At 33.5% G+C, this 16,327-nt stretch overlaps 1 protein-coding gene and 1 long non-coding RNA gene across 5 annotated transcripts in view; one reads left to right on the top strand and one right to left on the bottom strand.

Moving 5' to 3' along the window:
* SEC24B (SEC24 homolog B, COPII component) overlaps positions 1-16,327 on the bottom strand; it is a 159,857-nt gene that overhangs the window by 97,126 nt on the left and 46,404 nt on the right. The gene's annotated exons all lie outside the window — the stretch shown is intronic.
* Positions 611-2,702, top strand: LOC147018620 (uncharacterized). The gene is made up of 3 exons (XR_015062468.1): positions 611-1,968; positions 2,264-2,321; positions 2,536-2,702. It is a non-coding gene; the product is annotated as an uncharacterized LOC147018620 (long non-coding RNA).

Here is a 16,327-nt window from a genome sequence, read left to right as displayed (position 1 = left end):
TCCAGGTTGACGATAACACCGCTCGGTTATCCCGATAGTACGGAACGGGCCGCTTAAAGTGGCCTGTGTCCGAAGTCGACCTGCGGCGAGGTGCGATCGCCCGGTCTACCCTCCGTGTGGGTACTTAGGTAGGTCGAATTTGGCGAGCAACCCTATCCCACGCGGGGGGCCGATTGGCACGATCGTGGTGAGGCCGAAAGGCCCACCCGTGACTAGTTCCCGGCGTTAGTCCGAGAGGGTCACGACGGGATTGTCCGTCCGGTGGGCGACGTGCCGCGATTCGAGTTACGTGGCCGTTCGCACGCCGGCGGGCGCGAATCCGCAACAATATATATATATATATATATATATATATATATATATATATATATATATATATATATATATATATATATACATATATATATATTTATATATATATATATATATACATATATATAGATATACATATATATATATATATATATACATATACATATATATACATATACATACATAGATATATAAATATATATATATATATATATATACATATACATACATAGATATATAAATATATATATATATATATATACACACATATACACATATATACATTTATACACTACCGTTCAAAAGTTTTAGAACACCCCCATTAGTAGGGTGAATATACTGGTTCGAGCTCACTTTTCCCCATGTAAATGAATGGGGGATTTTCAGCGATTCCCTTTTCTTTTTCCTTAAAAATAAACCCCCTTTTTATCCGTTTTTCCCTGCTGTGCAGGGGTTTGGCTTTTTGTGAGGCAATGTTTTATGGTCGGATGCCCTTCCTGGACGCCTCTTACAACACAGGGATATGGTACACCTATTCTAACCGGGGCATACACCGGGACCAGTATACTGGTACTCATTTCGCCAACCTCGGAAGGATGACAGGCTGAGTCAACCCCCTGGTGTTAATTCAGCAGCTGAGCGGGATTCGAACTCGGGACACTGGGATCCCAAGCCGCCACCCTAACCACTAGGCCAACACCAGGCTTTGTATATATATAACCAGGCTATCCCAAGGTATATTTATTTGACTCCCCTTTTAACCTGGAGGTTGATCAGCTCACTCATTGAACCTATAAAGATTTGTTCATTCTCAAATTCCTTCAATAGTTTAATTTTCTTTGCACAATAATCCCCATCTAAAATATTGACAAACAAAACATTTGAATCTTTATATTTTTTAAGATACCCCTTTTGTGCCATTACGAAATGATAAACTTCTCTTAATGATCTCATCTGACCACCGCCCGAGTTGCAAATCATTTTTGTGTATAAACCACGCCATAAAAAAGTTTTGTTTCAAATGTTTTCAGTTCATGCCGTGAAAATGAGGAAGTGTTTTTTGACACGGTCGTGCTGTGTGGTTTTAGACAGTCATGCTGTGAAAAAATAGGAACTATTCTGTGAGACAAGGTCTCGTGTTTATATTTTATCTCAGAACACGAACTGAAAACATTTGAATCAAAACCATTTTAAGTATGTTTTGTAAATGATTCATACAATCGCCCAGTTATTTTCCAAGCTGTCATTTCCTGTAGCCGCACCCAATGCTTAGGGAATTTCCTCGTCGTTGCCTTGTAAGTGATTCACCAGACAAAGTTTCTGCCAGACGGGATTTTCATTTTTACAACTGAGACATGGACGATCTTTCTTCCGATGAAGACAAAAGCTTACTACAGAGTTGGTAAGTTTGTGTATGGTTTTCTCTTTGAACGATGACGCAAATGATTATTAATTAAATCATGATAATTCTGATATATATATTTTTTTCCCTGACAGGGCATTGGAAGAAATTGAGTTTACGTATAACGACGTGGTTCATGAAATTAATACTCTTATTGAAGAGATCAATGATTTTAGAAGAGAATTGAAAGACATTTACAATGAGTGGCACGAAGTCTTATCACGTCCTCTGATCTCGAAGGAATTAAACCAATGGTGAGACACGTGTGAGTGTGTCTGTCTTTCTACCTACCTCTCTCTGCTCTTATTGAAGAGATCAATGATTTATAATGACTGGTCTCTGATCTCGAATGAATTAAACCAATGGTGAGACACGTGTGTGTGTGTGTCTATGTGTGTCTATGTGTGTGTGTGTGTGTGTGTGTGTGTGTGTGTGTGTGTGTGTGTGTGTGTGTGTGTGTGTGTGTGTGTTGCTTTCCCTGTCTGTTTGTATCTCTCTCTGTCTGTCTCTTCATCTATACCCTTGACTTATTATTATTATTTTTTTCAGCACTATCACACAACATCAGCTGTTGAAGCAATCTTGTACAACACATGATTTTCTGGAGGTAAATGTTTCTGAATTATTATTAATATCACTCTCTCTTTAGAATGTCATCTAATGTTGGTTGCATCATTAGTTTGGACGCGGTTTTGTCAGTACACTGGAATTAATTTTATTGACCTTGAAAGGATGACAGGCTCCTGGTGTGTTAATTCAGTGGTCAACGAGGCTTACTCATATTACCATGTAATTATTATCCACTTTTTGTTTCAAAACAGAATATGGTGTCTGAGTTTCGAAATCACAAGACATCTGGAGAAGATTGCTGGGAAAGATTATACATTCTCGCAAATGAATATTTAATATTTTCAATATTAATAAATTATATTTGTTTTGTATACAATTACTTGATTCTGAATTACAAAAAGAGAATCAAGACATGAAGGGAGGGTAGGTGCGCCCCCCCAATGACCCATCACCCCCTCATCCCATCCCTCCTCCCCATGTGTGTGTGTGGGGAAGGGTGGGGGTGGGATGAGGGAGGTGGTGGGTCAAAGGTGGGGGCGCACAGGGGGATGGGGGGTGGGGCTTGTGTGGGAGGGGCTTGTGTGGGCGGGGCTTCGGTGGGGCTTGTGTGGGGGATGAGGGGGTGGGGCTTGTGTGGGAGGGGCTTGTGTGGGCGGGGCTTCGGTGGGGCTTGTGTGGGCGGGGTGTGTGTGGGCGGGGTTTATGTGGGTGGAGCTTGTGTGGGAGGGGTTTATGTGAACAGGGTTTATGCGCGTGGAGTTTTTGTGTGGAGCTTGTGTAGACAGGGCTTAGGTGGGAGGGGTTTATGTGGGCAGGGTTTATGTGGGCAGGGGTTTATGTGGGTGGAGCTTATGTGGGAGGGGTGAATGTGGATGAGGTTTGTGTGGATCAATGGATGGGTGGAGAGATGGGTGGATGGGTGGATGAGTGGAGCTTGTGTGGATGGGTGGATAATTTTTTAATTAAATAAACATGTTTTGTGTGGGGAACTAATTAACTAATCACTAATTATGTGAATATGATGAATATGGGTGGAGCTTGTGTGTGTGTGGAGCTTGTGTGGAGCTTGTGTGGAGCTTGTGTGGGGTTTGTGTGTGGTGGGGTTTGTGTGGGGTTTGTGTGGGCGGGGCTTGTGTGGGCGGGGCTTGTGTGGGTGGAGTCAAAAAGGGGCGGAGTCAAAAAATTTCAATTTATTGGAGCTTGTGAGGGGTTTGTGTGTGGTGGGGTTTGTGTGGGGTTTGTGTGGGCGGGGCTTGTGTGGGTGGAGTCAAAAAGGGGCGGAGTCAAAAAATTTCAATTTATTGGAGCTTGTGAGGGGTTTGTGTGTGGTGGGGTTTGTGTGGGGTTTGTGTGGGCGGGGCTTGTGTGGGCGGGGTTTGTGTGGGTGGAGTTAAAAAGGGGCGGAGTCAAAAAATTTCAATTTATCTTTGTCTTTTGTAATTCCTGTGAATAAAATGAACCTAAAATCTCTTCCCCTTCCAAATCATATATCTTATAAGTCCAAGGAACCGTATCTATTACATCAACAATTTTAAAAAGCTCGTTGGTCCATCTTTTAATATAACCTTTTTCAAAATGAGATTTCCACCTATATATTCTTACGATATCACCAACTTTGAACTTAGGTTTTCTGACATTAATCTCTTTTTCATATTTTAATTTTGTAAATGTTTCTGATGGTTTCATATTTGTTGACGTGTGAATCGTGTCATTATACTTATCCACAATATCCTGAATAAAAGATGACCATTGTTGTGAACCGAGTTGTGTGAATTTTTTATATAGTCTCTCTTTTAAGGTACGATTAAAACGTTCAACAACAACTGCCTTCCCTTCATTAAAGGTACTGTATAATGTAATACTGTTATTTTTTAGAAAATTCATAAATGTCTTGTTATAAAACTCTCTACCCTCATCAGTCCACAATTTTTTAGGTATTCTCTTACTTTTATTAAATATCTGTTGAAAGGCTAACATAAGAGTATTACCTGTTTTGTTTTTTAATGGGACAACCCATACGTATCTACTCCTCAAATCAATAACGGTTAAAGCATACTTGTACCCCTTATCATTATTGAGTTCAATCAAATCAGCAGACCAGATATAATCAACTTCCTTAGAATAAACTTTCCTTCTCTGAAACTTTGTGAATATTGGTTTATGTAATTCATCAGCTAATTGCTCTTCAGTCTTAATGGCATCATTAGAGCCTATAAGTTTTTTGAATTTCCAAGTCCAAGTTTCAATTTAGCACTGATCATCTTCTTCACAATGAACCGATCAACTTTTTCTCTCAAGGTTGGATTTTGTATCAGAGACAAATTATACAACATTTCTCTATCGGCTTCATGCTTTTCTTCCAACGTTGTGGTATTCCCATAATCAATATCGTGTCTCATGCACACTTCATCAACTCTATTGATAGGCTGACTCCAGGATTTAGGATTGTCTGCCTCATCTAATCTTTTATCCAAGTTTGTACCTGGACCACAGAAAGAATACCCTGGAAGATGTAATTCCCCTGGTATTCCAGTAGTTGTAAATTTACTTCCTGATAAAAACTTTTGTATATCTCCTCCGAGTTTGTGTTTGGAGATAAATTGATTTTTTTTTGAACCACACACCGAACATATACCTTTTTGTATAACCCTGTTATTTTTACTTTTAATATATGAAATATTTTTAGTATTAGTTTTCTTTTTACATTTGAGACAATAACTCATTTATTTAGGTGAAAAATTCCTGCAGAGTGCAAAAACCTTTTTAGTTTCCAACATGCACATTTGGATCTTAATTTTTAAAACATAAAGAATCCTTAGAAATGCCTTCACTCTCTCCTCCATTTATTTAAGAAAAAACTTGAATGAAAATGAATAGCTTGTCGATGACAATAGTCTTGTCGAAAGTATTGCAAATAGACTTGTCAATTCTTTGTTTTCCTCCTCGGTGGGTTGAGTTATTTTCTGTAATACCACCAATCTTTTTTGAATCTCACTGGTTTCCACATTTTGATATTTATTTTGTCTCGCTCTTTCCTCCCTCTCCTCCCTCTCTCTCTTCTCTCTTTCCTCCCTCTCTCTCTTCTCTCTTTCCTCCTTCTCTTTCTTCTCCCTCTCCTCCTTCTCTCTCTTCTCTCTTTCCTCCTTCTCTTTCTTCTCCCTCTCCTCATTTTCCTCCTCTTCCCTCTCTTCTTCAACTCCTTCCTCATCCCTTACTATCCTTGAATCGCTTACACCCCATAGAATATTATACATATATTCATCAGGATTTCTTGTTATTCCTGTATCCAAAATAATTTTTTTTACAACAGGAAACCAATAAAATTTCTTTTGAATTTCTAAAAGAGCCTTACCTTTTCTTAACTTTATAATTTTTTCATTATTTAACATTCTAATTAAATCTAAAGTTGTCGGTTTATCAACATCAGCATAATGCCAATCTTTTATTGAAAATACCTCATTCTTATGTTGTAGAACATATTTATTAAAATACCGAATACCCTTTTCTTGAAGGTATGCTTGAACACAGAAATGATAATTTTCTTGAAGCCTTCTTGCTGTCATTTATGTATTAGAAATATATGTTAGAATAATATTATGGCACGAAACACCTCCCCATCTTCCCATAGTTAAATCATTTTGTATTTCCTTACTTATTATATATAATCCTGTTTTTTCTGTTTTCATGAGATAAACAAGGGCAAAACCATTATTATATTTACCCTTATTAAATTCTTTTATTTGTTGTTTACTAATCGTGGACCCACAAAACTCATTCTCGATACCAAGTGGATAATATTCTTCCTTACAAGACTGATTTAATTGTTCCAGGTCTTCGAGGTTAATTTTAAATGACCAATTATACCCTAAATCATTCATATCATACCCCCATTGTTCTATTCTCATACAAACGATACGCCCTTCTTTATAAAAATTTATTTTAATTCGAACTGTGAATTCTGTATGACCTGGAGATAATATCAACACTTCTGTATCTTTGGAATACACAGCCGTTTTATTTAAGGATATATATTGTGATAAATCGCTTAATCTCACCAAGTCATTCACATCAGTCGGGCTTGGATAATTTTTTAATTTAAAAGCATTTTTCATGTTAATATTTTTGGTTATATTATATTTATGTCGTTCAGCCTGTGCCTTTGTGTAATAATTTGATAAATCAATATCCAGTTCTTGAGATACACCAAAGATAGAACCATCTTTACCAACATAAGTCATTTATATTAGATTAAAAATAATATCATAAAAAATTTTTATTTTTGTTGAGTTGAAATAACACATATAGACATAATTGACCACAACACTTGGAATTTAATTCTTGGACTTGAAATGTTTGATAAACACCATTCTGTAAGAATTTTATAACTTCAACAGGTGGTGGAAGGCCAAAACTATCAAAATAATATTTGTCTTGACTATTAAAAATACAAACCCAATGAGAACCGTTCCCATTATTATCTTCTAAGTTCATAATAATATTCTTTGTATGTTTCGGCACATTTGTTAATTCATCTCTCATACAAATAACCACATTATGAATTTTTAATTTCTTACAATATTTGACAAGTTGTAAATTTGATGTTGTATTCTTTCCAAATTTTTCCAACCACTCATCAATGCTCATTTATTTATTAGAAAGATATAATCCATTACCTCTTTTCATTAATTTTACACCTGCTTGTGCTATAGAAGAAAGCATATCTCCAACTAGCAATCTCGCTTTATCAGGCAGACCTTCAAGTTTTTCAGCAAAATCTACAATTACGCCACTTCCACTAATTTGTTTCTCCAACTCTTTGTTATGTCTTTCCAATTCTTTTTGAGCCTGGAGTTGAGCCTTCCTTTCGTTGGCAGTTTTCACCGCTGTTGAAATACCACCCGTCAATGCTCCAACCGCACTTAAACCAGCAAATAAAGGAATTAGAAATGGGAGAAATCCTCCACTCGTCTCTCTTATTGAATATTTTTTCAACATTGGTTTTGTCATTTTAATTTTAAGTGAGCCAGTGTCATTCAAGATTTTAACCTGTTCTCTTGTGAGCAAAACATCAATTCTTACTGCTCCTTTTCTCTGAATTGTATTAACGTTAATCGTACAAGGCTTTTGATTTTGAACACAAGATGATAGTTTATGAAGATTGATTTGATTAACATATACCCCAGTTGGTACTTTGCCACTCATTTATTTAACAAAAAAAATTATGTGAGACTAATCATCACACCATTATCTGTATTAATCTGCAATTCTGTTTCTTCCAAAAGCAAACAATATGTATCAACTTCTTCACTCTCTCCTCTTTCAATGTATAGGGAAGTATCCACTCGATTAGACTTTATAGTTTCCTTTTGCGCTCAGGTCAAACGCATAGATTGTATACAAACTTTTAAATGCTGTCATATCCAAAATAGGTTCTTTATTTCCATTACTTTCACACACCTTTTGGTAAGACTTGTATGCTTCAGCAAAATCATTTTTTTCCCAATTAATTTCCAATCTATCTCGTGGATAAAATGTTCCATCTCGAGAAACGCGAAGTTGTTTCACCTTAGCATTATCACTCAATGCATTATTCTTATCAGTCGCAGTATCACCATCTGGCTTTTTAAAAATGATCCACAGATATCATGGCTTTCCTTCCAGAACACCCAAATTCCACGTGTAAGTAGTTTGATTGAGTTTAACGCGTTGACATCTTCTTTTGAGGTATGATACACTGAGTGGTTTCTTTGAGTTAAGTCTTCGATTCAACATCTCTTCTGTTTTAAGATTAGGAGTATATTCACTGATATACCAACTCATCTCCTCAATTACAAATTTATTCTGTTCACCAAAAGCACTAGCAACACCAAAAAGCAATCGATTTTCATTATCATTCCTTTGTAGTTGAAATCTAATTTTAAGACCAGACAGAACTTTATCATGATCACAAAATCCAAATATACCTTTAAGAGGAACCGCCACAGTAAAACTATTTTCTGCTTTTGTATCATCATTATACGCTCCTTTCCTTTGAATATATCCAGGGTCTGTGTTTGTTCCCGTTGACATATCAGGAATAAAACCTTCGACAGACCCCTTTCACATTCTATCACTGAATGTATAGAGTGTAAATTTTATCATTTCAGATACAGCAGAGACATAATCAACCGCTTCAACTTCTTGTGTTCCAATATACAAACGCACACTATCAAACATTTTCCAGAAGAAATCATTTACAAGTGTTGCGTTTGTGTTATTCCCAGCTTTAATGAATTTAAATTTACACAACAAGAAACTTTCGGAGAGATTCAAATAGGTTTGTTGATTATTTATTTCAAAACTTTTTGTACCATTCGTATTCCAGTCTGTTCCAGTTATTGCATTTACCTTGAAGTAATCTTCTTTTTTAGTGGAGTTTGAGATAATAATAGTATCATCCAAATCATAGATACTATCAATTGCTTCCATACTTGTATTTATTTAGGAAAAAAGATGTTAAAACTTTTGAAACCCTGATCCAAGTATTTGAATTATTTTCTGTCGTTCTTGGGGGGACAACTGAGTTTTGCCTTTCTTAATTTCTTTTATTGCTTGTAATTTATGAGATTCCTTCTGAGCATCTTTTATACTCTTTACAGCACCTGCTACATTTCCCACAGCAGAAGCAGTTGAACCAATTAGATCTTTATGTTTAAGAATAGTTGAACCAATACCCATGAGAGTATCAATTATTCCATCTCCTCTAAATTGATGTCCAACACCCCTTTGTCTCTTAGGTTTATAGTATCCTCTACCAAGATACATACCTTCACCCTTGTAGTATGGGGAAAGGAACATCCCATCCCCTGTAATTATTTTATATTTTCCCAACTCGTGTTTCCTCACAATAACCATCGTATTTATTTATTGGAAAACTTCACGTAGGTGAATTCTGATAGATATAACTTCTCCATTAAAAGAAATCACACGATTATCTTGGTCGGTTATCCTAAAATTTACTCTGTGTATGGTTTTTCCTGACACAGGTAGATAAACCAAATTTTTCGGTTCCATATTGAATTTATAACCAATTGGGGTTGAGTATGCGCTGAATGAAAATATTGTATTTGTTTTTTTTCCATCATTTTAAGCACCATCAATCAAATCACAGTGAATTAACACCGAATTTATTCCTGAGGATATTTGAATGACATTATCACTGTAAAAAGTCCCATTAGTTTCAATCTTTTTTGAGGAGAAACCCAATAACTCTCTAAATGAATTATCAATTGTGAAATCAACCTTGTAGTTATTTTTAACTTTAATCGTTGATTTTGAAGTATGTTTTTGGATGTTTATACCAATATTTTTTGGTTCATCACCCTGTTCTTTCATAAGACGAGCAATTTCGGAAGATATTTGAGAAATCTCATATGCTCCGGGTGAGACTGTTATCGTTTTGTATCCACTTCCGGGATTATAACTAAACTTGTCATTTTTATCAGTTATATTAAATAAGGTATTATAAGTTTCCATGGACAATAAAGATGCCTCATATTCTTTTGTTGTGTCAAGTTGTAGTGGGTATGGGAATGAAGATGTGTGGTCGCTTGTTGTGAAATTGAAACTAAGGATTGTGCTTCTCATCTTATTTAATATGAGATAAAATGTCTTTATATTGAGATTTATTAATTATTTTCATGTTCATCAACTGGTCTAAAATGGCTGATGCTTCATTAAAACAATTGTTATTTCCAGCCTTCTTACTACCTAACAACAATAACAGTCTATTGACTAATTGCGCTGGGTCATTTGGAAGAAAACTAACACCTGAACAAAGGATACTTAAAGCCTGAATAATGTGTTTCTCCTTCTCATTCTTCCTACTTTTACCAGAAAGAATAACCTTATAATTTAGAGTGTTCAGCAGATCAATATATACTCTATCATCATTATTTTCCATATCCAATGGTTTATCAATATACTTTGATTCATCCCTCACAGTTGAACCTTGTCTTCCATCTTTTGTGAGAAGAAACATTAATCTCGGAGTTAGTTTAACAGGGGGTTGAGCAGAACCCAAGAACCTAAATTCATCATTAAATATCAATACCTTTTCTTGAACAAGATGAAATATTGCTGGTTGTTCTGTTGGAATGAGTCCTGCTTTGGTTTTTGAATCCGCTGAATATTCATTGTTTTGAACAGCATTCACAATATAATCAGGGGGTTGATTAATCTCTTCCAGTTGTTGAAATAATTCTTCATCATGATATTCTAATTCTCCAATATGCTCTAATTCTTCCTCCGTCATTTGACTGAAATCTTTTAACATTTGTAGCTTTCTGGGAGTATATTCTACTGTGGGAACTGTGGAAACATCTTTCATTTTTTCTTGGGAAGTTTTTAAAAGTGGTTTAAAAAATTTCTCTTGTTTTCTTTCAAATGCTTCTTCGCCCGTTAGTTTCTGTCTGCGTTTCTTCTTTATGTCTTCCTGTTGTTTTACAACTTTTGAAACCAACTCTTGATGTTCCTTAAATCTTCTTGCTCTTTCTTTTGCATCCATTTATTTATTGTAAAATATCATTTAATGAATTGTAAAGATCAACAGGGAAATTTTCCTTTTCTTCATCATTCAAGTAGATGTGTTCAAATAAATCCTTTTCTTTAAATATTTCATCAAATTCTTTATTAACATTAATGCGAGTTGTAATTTCTTCTTCACTAATACTTGCATCTCTGCTTTTCATATGTTTGCGTTGAGTTTCTTCATCAACATCAAAACCGAATGATAAAATCTTCACTCCGCTCAGATGTTTAATAATTTGTCTCGTTCCTTCTGGATTAGTTTCTAATCCCAACACCACCAGATTTTAGTTTCCTTAACTCACTCTTACAATGTGAATATTTTGTTGTACCAAGAGAAACCTCCTCAAACATTTGGCCTTCATTCCTCAATCGCATATGTTCCTCCACTGAAATATAGTGATAATCTTCACCTTTTACTTCTCCAGGTCTTATTGCTCTAGTTGTTGTTGATACAATGCGTATCACGGTCGTTTTTTAAGTAAATTTACAATATTCTCATTTGTACTACACAAGAACCTTGATTTATGAAAGTTTTTTTTCCAGAAGCAGATTTACCCACAAGATTTATAATAATAGTTGTCATTTATATATGTAATTGTTTATAAAACAAAAAATATATCCCTTAATATCTCATCTTGTTTCACAACAATATATTTATATTTTTCAGTCGTGTGCTTCATGGAATCCTCAAATTTCTTTTTACCACATAATGTAGAACAATTATCTCTCCAAAAATTATTGATATCTATTGAATTTAACTTGAATAAAATAAAAGTATTAGCATTGTTTCTGATGGAACGACGAGGAAGTTGAAAGTACGATTGACTAAGATAAATACAATTACAAGAAGAATGTCTCCCTCTTGTGTAGTAGCTGTCCATTACCGTTTGGTTTCTCTCATTAACACAATCATCAAAGATAACGAGGTTCTTTTTGATTTATCCAAATCTTGGGAGACGGTATATCATCCGTATTATCACTAAGAATACAAGTTATAGGATTTGATTTCTTTTTACATCTCTGTGTATCACAAAATAGTTGAATTATATCTTCAATGTTATAATCATTTAGGTTTTTTGGCGTTTAAATAAACCGATTATATCTTCTTTTTGAAGACCAGCATTAAAACCTTGTGAGAGTAGTTGATACTCTGGTTGAAAACTCGACTTTGTGAAAATTATTAAATTATCATAATCTAAAAAGTTGGGAGTGAGGAGCATTTTTAAAAGTAAGCAGGTTTTTCCACATCCACTTGAACCAACTATGAGACATCTTAATGAATTTGGGAGATTTTTATGGTTGTTAAATTTTATCTTATTTTCCCAAATAGGTAAAAAATCATTCATTTATATATTTGAAAAACAGGTTATTTAATTTATTATTGGCTTTTTTAGAAACTCTATATTTTATCCTAAGTTCAGGTTTAATTTCAAGATAATCCATTATTTTATTTATACAATATCTTGTGTTGATATTTCCCTGAAAATTACATCCATGAATAATATACAACAACAATCCTTTGAACATTTCTCTTATACGTTCAGTTTCTTCCCTTGTAAGGAAAGGTGTGTTATCACCCTCATACTTTACATTCATTTCTCTAATCAATCTTGTAAAGTAATTCATTTTTGGTGTAAATCTAAAAGAATTATTTTCCTTTTTATATTTTTTATAATCATTAATTAGAAGATAATCACAGAATATACATTGTTTATAGGCTTTTGACTCTGTGTTTAATCCCCGTCTTTCACACGCAGGACAATTCTCAAATTTGTCATATGGAGAATCAGGAAAGTCTAGCATATTTATAAAGTAAAACTTTACTTAAACTGAAATTCATCTATACTTTCAGTTGTATATTACCATCGATATCAATATACATTTTTTCATTATCAGATTCAACGACAACATTTTTTATATTAAAGGTAATTTTAAAATGATCGTTAATTACTATTGAACGAAATGTCATTTCACCTGATATATTAGCATCCTTTATTTCATCAGGATTTACATCTTTTGGGTTGTTGAAAAAAATACAAATTTCTCCTTGCATATTACAGATGGTCTTATCTTTTCTTTCGAAAGCTTCATCTATAAGGTTTTTGTTTTTTGATACTTTTTCTTGTTTCATTGCTTTTTCTAGTTTTGAATATATTACTAGAAGGAGAGGAGAAACTTTTGTTAGAGATACTTTTATTGATGTTCTACCAGGTATACTAAAAGCCCTTCCACTGAAGGAAATTGAAGAACTCATATTATTTACCATAATTGTTTTTATCCAATAGTTGTTATATTTATCTTTGTTCAATTTTACATCCTTGACATATTTCTCAGTATCTTTAACAAATGAAGAGATTGATTGAAACTTGTCTTTTGTGTCTTGAAACATTGTATTTATTAAGTGAAAAAGTTGGAGGATAAAATGGTTTTAAGCACAGATTCACCTGTAAAATAAACGAAATTTTCATCAAGAAAATTTTAGTTTAAGCAAAGATTTATTATATAAATATGGTGAATACAACATACTGCGATGTTTGTAATCACGAATTTAAACATTATAGAAGACACCTCCGAACCAACAAACACACATTTAATCTGTTTCATAAAATATCTCCTCTTGAGTTGGAAAGAAAACATTGTGATATCTGTTCAAAGGATGTTTTGAAGAGTAGTTATAATAAACATCTTCAATCACAAAAACACAAGAAAAATGAGTTTAAAGTAAAGGGAGACTATTATATTGAAAACACTGATGGGGCATTTAAAGGGCATATAAAAATAAGGATTTTTCAATTTGGAGAACCCGGTCCATCATCAATAGCTGAATCAATTGAAATAGTGAAACCCGATGTTGAAAAATTTATTAAAAAGACATTAAAAGAAATGAAAACTTTAAAGTTTTATATGGGAGTGAAAATGAATATGAAAAGACAAGATGAAGAACAAACTCCTTATATGAGAACAGATCTTCATTTTATAACATCATTTCAAGATTTTTTGAATAGTGGGGTTTATGAAGAACTATCAAGACAAGAGGAGGATGTTGATAATACAGTGGTAGGAAGTGGATTCAATATTAAAAAAATCATCTTTTTAGATATACACATTCTAAAATCAAACCCTCTTAAAGCTTCTTCCTATATTGAATTACCAAAAGAAATGAAAATAAAGAAGGCAGTTGTTAATATTAAGAATAATGATAATAAATGTTTTCTCTGGTCTGTTCTTGCTCACTTTCATCCACCAAAATGTAATTCAGAAAGAGTAAAACAATATATGAAATATGAGAATACCTTGGACATTAAAGATTTTAAATTCCCAATGCCACTAACAGATATTCCTAAATTTGAGAAAAAGAATAATCTTTCTATTAATGTATATGGATTAACGGATACAAACAAAGTTCAAATATTAAAAATTTCAAACAACTATAAAAATGAAGAAACACACATTGATCTTTTATATTTTAGTGTTGGAAAGAATTCACATTACACATACATCAATAATTTATCAAGATTAATCTCTTCTCAGGTATTCAGAACAGCAAACAAAATATATCCTTGTAAGCGATGTCTTAATTCATTTCATACAAAAGAACGATTAGAACAACATTCAAAATATTGTAATAATCATAAATCAGCTGTAATTACAATGCCTAAACCTGGTGAAAAGATTTCTTTTGAAGATTATAATAAATCTATCATGCACCCATTTGTGATATACGCTGATTTTGAATGTATCCTTAAAAAGATAAATACTGCTTCTCCTAATCCAAAAGAATCATATACAAATTAATATCAAAAACATATTCCTTGTGGTTTCTGTTATTATATCAAATCATCTGTTGGAGAAAAGTATAACAAACTTGAACATTATCGTGGAAAAAAAGCTTCACAAGAGTTTGTAAAACGATTAGAAAAGGATTGTATAAGACTCACTAAATTAATGAAAGAAACAAATGAACCGATGAAATTAACCAAAGAAGAAAAATTAGAATTTAGAAAGAACAATATCTGTCATATTTGTGAGGGGGAAATTAAGGAGTCTAAAGTTAGGGATCATTGTCATCTTACTGGTAAATATAGAGGCCCCGCTCATTCCTGTTGTAATCTTAATTATAAATTACCTTCTTTTATTCCAGTCTTTCTTCACAACAGCGCCAACTATGATACACATCTATTTATAAATGAACTTTCAAAAACACCAGGGAATATTTCTGCCATAACAAACACAAGTCAAAAGTATATTTCATTTACAAAAATGATATTCACAAAACCTATAACTCGTATTCGGTTTCTTGATTCTTACAAGTTTATGGGAACACCACTAGCCTTCCTCGCATCAAATCTAAGCTCCACGGACTCTTTTCCAAATCTTAATTCATTCTTTCCAAAAGAGGAAATTCTCACTAAAGAGGAAATTCAGATTAAAGAGAGAATTCAAAGTAAAGAGGAAACTCTAATTAATGAAGAAATTCTAACTGAAGATGAAATTCTAATTATAAAGAAAATTCGAACAATGAATGAAATTCTAACTAAAGAGGAAATTCTGATTAAAGATGAAATTCTGATTAAAGAAGGAATTCTTACGAGAGAGGAAATTCAAACAAGGAATGAAATTCAAAGTAAAGAGAAAATTCTTACAAGTAAGGGAATTTATCCTTATGATTATATGGATTCATTTATGAGATTTAAAGAAACACAACTTCCATCAAAAGAAAGTTTCTATAATAACCTTTATGAAGAAGAGATAAGTGATAAGGAATATAAACACGCACAAGAAATATGGAAAATATTTAAGATAAAGAACCTTGGAGAATATCATGATTTATATCTAAAAACAGATGTTTTATTGTTAGCTGATGTGTTTGAAGCTTTTAGATCACTCTGTCATAATAAAAATTGTTATGGATTAGACCCTGCCCACTATTTCACAGCTCCTGATTTAGCTTGGAGTGCAATGTTGAAAATGACAAAACAAGATATAGATTTAATCAGTGATGTTGATATGCTTTTGATGATTGAGAAGTCCAAGAGAGGTGGAATATCACAAGTATGTTCAAAAAGATATGCTAAAGCAAATAATAAATATCTTCCAAATTATGATAGTGAAAAAGATAGTAATTATTTGATGTATTTTGATGCTAATAATTTGTATGGATGGGCAATGTCTCAATCTCTGCCTTATGGTAAATTAGAGTGGGTGGAAGAAAAGGCTTTGATGAATATTGTTATTTCTTCTCAAGAGGAATTGAATGACGAAGAAGAAGGTTATTATTTTGAAGTTGATTTGAGGTACCCGAGTGATCTTCATAATAAGCATAAAGATCTTCCTTTTGCATGTGAGAAAGAAACCCCAAAGAAAGAATGGTTAAGTGATTATCATAAAAGTTTTAATATTAAAGGTAAATCAACAGAAAAGTTATTAACAACATTCTATGATAAAGAGGGATATGTTTTGCATCAGAGAAGCTTA

This window comes from Eptatretus burgeri, chromosome 10 (genome assembly GCF_056783735.1).
Source record: "Eptatretus burgeri isolate ZD-2024b chromosome 10, Ebu_testis_v1, whole genome shotgun sequence".
Classification (NCBI taxonomy): domain Eukaryota; kingdom Metazoa; phylum Chordata; class Myxini; order Myxiniformes; family Myxinidae; genus Eptatretus; species Eptatretus burgeri.
This window is presented reverse-complemented; position numbering and strand designations above follow the sequence as displayed.